The sequence below is a fragment of the Bemisia tabaci genome, chromosome 6 (genome assembly GCF_918797505.1).
Source record: "Bemisia tabaci chromosome 6, PGI_BMITA_v3".
Taxonomy (NCBI): Eukaryota; Metazoa; Arthropoda; class Insecta; order Hemiptera; family Aleyrodidae; genus Bemisia; species Bemisia tabaci.
The window spans coordinates 1,436,691-1,443,515 of record NC_092798.1 but is presented as its reverse complement, the minus strand read 5'-3'; positions in this window follow the sequence as shown (position 1 = coordinate 1,443,515).

Genomic DNA, 6,825 nt, shown 5'->3' with positions numbered 1-6,825 from the left:
TTTTCCGTGATAATCGCTCGAATTTTTTTTGCATTAAATTTCACAGGGTTACGTGTTATGACGCTTTTCAACGATTTATCGCTATAGCCAGGCGGGACTTGGGTGGTTTTTCCGTCAAAGCAGCATCGCGTTACCCAGCGACCCTCCAAGAAAGGGTGCACCCTCGGTTGCCCCGTTCAAGGGCACCCAGTGCGAGAGCGACAGAAAATCGCCCAGGTAGCAAACGTTTGAATGCGAGAGAGACAGAAAATAGCCAGGCGGCTCGCTAAAGTGTGCGAGAGAGACAGAAAATCGCCGGGGTAGGAAGCGTATAAGTGCGAGAGAGACAGAAAATAGCCAGGCGGCTCGCTAAAGTGTGCGAGAGAGACAGAAAATCGCCGGGGTAGGAAGCGTATAAGTGCGAGAGAGACAGAAAATAGCAGGGATTCTCGCTTATGTGTGCGAGTGAGACAGAAAATCGCCCAGGTAGGAAGCTTATAAGTGCGAGAGAGACAGCAAATAGCCAGGCGGGACTTGGGTGGTTTTTCCGTCAAAGCAGCATCGCGTTACCCCGCGACCCTCCGAGAGTGGTTGCACCCTCGGTTGCCCCGTTAAAGGGCACCCAGTGCGAGAGAGACAGAAAATCGCCCAGGTAGCAAACGTATAAGTGCGAGAGAGATAGAAAATCGCCTTGCACGACGCGATTCTGTGCGAGAGAGACAGAAAATAGCCAGGCGGCTCGCTAAAGTGTGCGAGAGAGACAGAAAGTCGCCGGGGTAAGAAGCGTATAAGTGCGAAAGAGACAGAAAATAGCCAGGCGCCCGCTAAAGTGTGCAAGAGAGACAGAAAATCGCCGGGGTAGGAAGCGTATAAGTGCGAGAGAGACAGAAAATAGGAGGGATTCTCGCTTATGTGTGCGAGTGAGACAGAAAATCGCCGAGGTAGGAAGCCTATAAGTGCGAGAGAGACAGCAAATAGCCAGGCGGGACTTGGGTGGTTTTTCCGTCAAAGCAGCATCGCGTTACCCCGCGACCCTCCGAGAGTGGTTGCACCCTCGGTTATCCCGTTCAAGGGCACCCAGTGCGAGAGAGACAGAAACTCGCCCAGGTAGCAAACGTATGAGTGCGAGAGAGATAGAAATTCGCCTTGCAGGACGCGATTGTGTGCGAGAGAGACAGAAAATAGCCAGGCGGCTCGCTAAAGTGTGCGAGAGAGACAGAAAATAGCAGGGATTCTCGCTTATGTGTGCGAGTGAGACAGAAAATCGCCCAGGTAGCAAGCCTATAAGTGCGAGAGAGACAGCAAATAGCCAGGCGGGACTTGGGTGGTTTTTCCGTCAAAGCAGCATCGCGTTACCCCGCGACCCTCCGAGAGTGGTTGCACCCTCGGTTGCCCCGTTCGAAGGGCACCCAGTGCGAGAGAGACAGAAAATCGCCCAGGTAGCAAACGTATGAGTGCGAGAGAGATAGAAAATCGCCTTGCACGACGCGATTGTGTGCGAGAGAGACAGAAAATAGCCAGGCGGCTCGCTAAAGTGTGCGAGAGAGACAGAAAATCGCCGGGGTAGGAAGCGTATAAGTGCGAGAGAGACAGAAAATAGCCAGGCGGCTCGCTAAAGTGTGCGAGAGAGACAGAAAATCGCCGGGGTAGGAAGCGTATAAGTGCGAGAGAGACAGAAAATAGCAGGGATTCTCGCTTATGTGTGCGAGTGAGACAGAAAATCGCCCACGTAGGAAGCTTATAAGTGCGAGAGAGACAGCAAATAGCCAGGCGGGACTTGGGTGGTTTTTCCGTCAAAGCAGCATCGCGTTACCCCGCGACCCTCCGAGAGTGGTTGCACCCTCGGTTGCCCCGTTCAAGGGCACCCAGTGCGAGAGAGACAGAAAATCGCCCAGGTAGCAAACGTATAAGTGCGAGAGAGATAGAAAATCGCCTTGCACGACGCGATTGTGTGCGAGAGAGACAGAAAATAGCCAGGCGGCTCGCTAAAGTGTGCGAGAGAGACAGAAAATAGCAGGGATTCTCGCTTATGTGTGCGAGTGAGACAGAAAATCGCCCAGGTAGCAAGCCTATAAGTGCGAGAGAGACAGCAAATAGCCAGGCGGGACTTGGGTGGTTTTTCCGTCAAAGCAGCATCGCGTTACCCCGCGACCCTCCGAGAGTGGTTGCACCCTCGGTTGCCCCGTTAAAGGGCACCCAGTGCGAGAGAGACAGAAAATCGCCCAGGTAGCAAACGTATAAGTGCGAGAGAGATAGAAAATCGCCTTGCACGACGCGATTGTGTGCGAGAGAGACAGAAAATAGCCAGGCGGCTCGCTAAAGTGTGCGAGAGAGACAGAAAGTCGCCGGGGTAAGAAGCGTATAAGTGCGAAAGAGACAGAAAATAGCCAGGCGCCCCGCTAAAGTGTGCAAGAGAGACAGAAAATCGCCGGGGTAGGAAGCGTATAAGTGCGAGAGAGACAGAAAATAGGAGGGATTCTCGCTTATGTGTGCGAGTGAGACAGAAAATCGCCCAGGTAGGAAGCGTATAAGTGCGAGAGAGACAGCAAATAGCCAGGCGGGACTTGGGTGGTTTTTCCGTCAAAGCAGCATCGCGTTCCCCCGCGACCCTCCGAGAGTGGTTGCACCCTCGGTTGCCCCGTTGAAGGGCACCCAGTGCGAGAGAGACAGAAAATCGCCCAGGTAGCAAAAGTATAAGTGCGAGAGAGATAGAAAATCTCCTTGCACGACGCGATTGTGTGCGAGAGGGACAGAAAATAGCCAGGCGGCTCGCTAAAATGTGCGAGAGAGACAGAAAATCGCCGAGGTAGCAAGCGTATAAGTGCGAGAGAGACAGAAAATAGCCAGGCGGCTCGCTAAAGTGTGCGAGAGAGACAGAAAATCGCCGGGGTAGGAAGCGTATAAGTGCGAGAGAGACAGAAAATAGCAGGGATTCTCGCTTATGTGTGCGAGTGAGACAGAAAATCGCCCAGGTAGGAAGCCTATAAGTGCGAGAGAGACAGCAAATAGCCAGGCGGGACTTGGGTGGTTTTTCCGTCAAAGCAGCATCGCGTTACCCCGCGACCCTCCGAGAGTGGTTGCACCCTCGGTTGCCCCGTGCGAGGCACCCAGTGCGAGAGAGACAGAAAATCGCCCAGGTAGCAAGCGTATAAGTGCGAGAGAGATAGAAAATCGCCTTGCACGACGCGATTGTGTGCGAGAGAGACAGAAAATAGCCAGGCGTCTCGCTAAAGTGTGCGAGAGAGACAGAAAATCGCCCAGGTAGGAAGCGTATAAGTGCGAGAGAGACAGCAAATAGCCAGGCGGGACTTGGGTGGTTTTTCCGTCAAAGCAGCATCGCGTTACCCCGCGACCCTCCGAGAGTGGTTGCACCCTCGGTTGCCCCGTGCGAGGGCACCCAGTGCGAGAGAGACAGAAAATCGCCCAGGTAGCAAACGTATGAGTGCGAGAGAGATAGAAAATCGCCTTGCACGACGCGATTGTGTGCGAGAGAGACAGAAAATAGCCAGGCGGCTCGCTAAAGTGTGCGAGAGAGACAGAAAATCGCCGGGGTAGGAAGCGTATAAGTGCGAGAGAGACAGAAAATAGCAGGGATTCTCGCTTATGTGTGCGAGTGAGACAGAAAATCGCCCAGGTAGGAAGCCTATAAGTGCGAGAGAGACAGCAAATAGCCAGGCGGGACTTGGGTGGTTTTTCCGTCAAAGCAGCATCGCGTTACCCCGCGACCCTCCGAGAGTGGTTGCACCCTCGGTTGCCCCGTTCAAGGGCACCCAGTGCGAGAGAGACAGAAAAACGCCCAGGTAGCAGAACGTTGAGTGCACGATGTGCGAGAGAGAAGAAAATGCCGGTGCAAGTGCGAGAGACAGAAATCGCCGTTGCACGACGCGATATGTGTGCGAGAGAGACAGAAAATAGCCAGGCGGCTCGCTAAAGTGTGCGAGAGAGACAGAAAATCGCCGGGGTAGGAAGCGTATAAGTGCGAGAGAGACAGAAAATAGCAGGGATTCTCGCTTATGTGTGCGAGTGAGACAGAAAATCGCCCAGGTAGGAAGCCTATAAGTGCGAGAGAGACAGCAAATAGCCAGGCGGGACTTGGGTGGTTTTTCCGTCAAAGCAGCATCGCGTTACCCCGCGACCCTCCGAGAGTGGTTGCACCCTCGGTTGCCCCGTTCAAGGGCACCCAGTGCGAGAGAGACAGAAAATCGCCCAGGTAGCAAACGTATGAGTGCGAGAGAGATAGAAAATCGCCTTGCACGACGCGATTGTGTGCGAGAGAGACAGAAAATAGCCAGGCGGCTCGCTAAAGTGTGCGAGAGAGACAGAAAATCGCCGGGGTAGGAAGCGTATAAGTGCGAGAGAGACAGAAAATAGCAGGGATTCTCGCTTATGTGTGCGAGTGAGACAGAAAATCGCCCAGGTAGGAAGCCTATAAGTGCGAGAGAGACAGCAAATAGCCAGGCGGGACTTGGGTTGTTTTTCCGTCAAAGCAGCATCGCGTTACCCCGCGACCCTCCGAGAGTGGTTGCACCCTCGGTTGCCCCGTTCAAGGGCACCCAGTGCGAGAGAGACAGAAAATCGCCCAGGTAGCAAACGTATGAGTGCGAGAGAGATAGAAAATCGCCTTGCACGACGCGATTGTGTGCGAGAGAGACAGAAAATAGCCAGGCGGCTCGCTAAAGTGTGCGAGAGAGACAGAAAATCGCCGGGTAGGAAGCGTATAAGTGCGAGAGAGACAGAAAATAGCAGGGATTCTCGCTTATGTGTGCGAGTGAGACAGAAAATCGCCCAGGTAGGAAGCCTATAAGTGCGAGAGAGACAGCAAATAGCCAGGCGGGACTTGGGTGTTTTTCCGTCAAAGCAGCACCGCGTTACCCCGTGTCAGGGCACCCAGTGCGAGAGAGACAGAAAATCGCCCAGGTAGCAAACGTATGAGTGCGAGAGAGATAGAAAATCGCCTTGCACGACGCGATTGTGTGCGAGAGAGACAGAAAATAGCCAGGCGGCTCGCTAAAGTGTGCGAGAGAGACAGAAAATCGCCGGGGAGGAAGCGTATAAGTGCGAGAGAGACAGAAAATAGCAGGGATTCTCGCTATGTGTGCGAGAGAGACAGAAAATCGCCCAGGTAGCAAACGTATGAGTGCGAGAGAGATAGAAAATCGCCTTGCACGACGCGATTGTGTGCGAGAGAGACAGAAAATCGCCGGGTAGGAAGCGTATAAGTGCGAGAGAGACAGAAAATAGCCAGGCGGCTCGCTAAAGTGTGCGAGAGAGACAGAAAATCGCCGGGTAGGAAGCGTATAAGTGCGAGAGAGACAGAAAATAGCCAGGCGGCTCGCTAAAGTGTGCGAGAGAGACAGAAAATCGCCGGGGTAGGAAGCGTATAAGTGCGAGAGAGACAGAAAATAGCAGGGATTCTCGCTTATGTGTGCGAGTGAGACAGAAAATCGCCCAGGTAGGAAGCCTATAAGTGCGAGAGAGACAGCAAATAGCCAGGCGGGACTTGGGTGGTTTTTCCGTCAAAGCAGCATCGCGTTACCCCGCGACCCTCCGAGAGTGGTTGCACCCTCGGTTGCCCCGTGCGAGGGCACCCAGTGCGAGAGAGACAGAAAATCGCCCAGGTAGCAAACGTATGAGTGCGAGAGAGATAGAAAATCGCCTTGCACGACGCGATTGTGTGCGAGAGAGACAGAAAATAGCCAGGCGGCTCGCTAAAGTGTGCGAGAGAGACAGAAAATCGCCGGGTAGGAAGCGTATAAGTGCGAGAGAGACAGAAAATAGCAGGGATTCTCGCTTATGTGTGCGAGTGAGACAGAAAATCGCCCAGGTAGGAAGCCTATAAGTGCGAGAGAGACAGCAAATAGCCAGGCGGGACTTGGGTGGTTTTTCCGTCAAAGCAGCATCGCGTTACCCCGCGACCCTCCGAGAGTGGTTGCACCCTCGGTTGCCCCGTGCGAGGGCACCCAGTGCGAGAGAGACAGAAAATCGCCCAGGTAGCAAACGTATGAGTGCGAGAGAGATAGAAAATCGCCTTGCACGACGCGATTGTGTGCGAGAGAGACAGAAAATAGCCAGGCGGCTCGCTAAAGTGTGCGAGAGAGACAGAAAATCGCCGGGGTAGGAAGCGTATAAGTGCGAGAGAGACAGAAAATAGCAGGGATTCTCGCTTTTGTGTGCGAGAGAGACAGAAAATCGCCCAGGTAGCAACGTATGAGTGCGAGAGAGATAGAAAATCGCCTTGCACGACGCGATTGTGTGCGAGAGAGACAGAAAATCGCCGGGTAGGAAGCGTATAAGTGCGAGAGAGACAGAAAATAGCCAGGCGGCTCGCTAAAGTGTGCGAGAGAGACAGAAAATCGCCGGGGTAGGAAGCGTATAAGTGCGAGAGAGACAGAAAATAGCAGGGATCTCGCTTAAGTGTGCGAGTGAGACAGAAAATCGCCCAGGTAGGAAGCCTATAAGTGCGAGAGAGACAGCAAATAGCCAGGCGGGACTTGGGTGGTTTTTCCGTCAAAGCAGCATCGCGTTACCCCGCGACCCTCCGAGAGTGGTTGCACCCTCGGTTGCCCCGTGCGAGGGCACCCAGTGCGAGAGAGACAGAAAATCGCCCAGGTAGCAAACGTATGAGTGCGAGAGAGATAGAAAATCGCCTTGCACGACGCGATTGTGTGCGAGAGAGACAGAAAATAGCCAGGCGGCTCGCTAAAGTGTGCGAGAGAGACAGAAAATCGCCGGGGTAGGAAGCGTATAAGTGCGAGAGAGACAGAAAATAGCAGGGATTCTCGCTTATGTGTGCGAGTGAGACAGAAAATCGCCCAGGTAGGAAGCCTATAAGTGCGAGAGAGACAG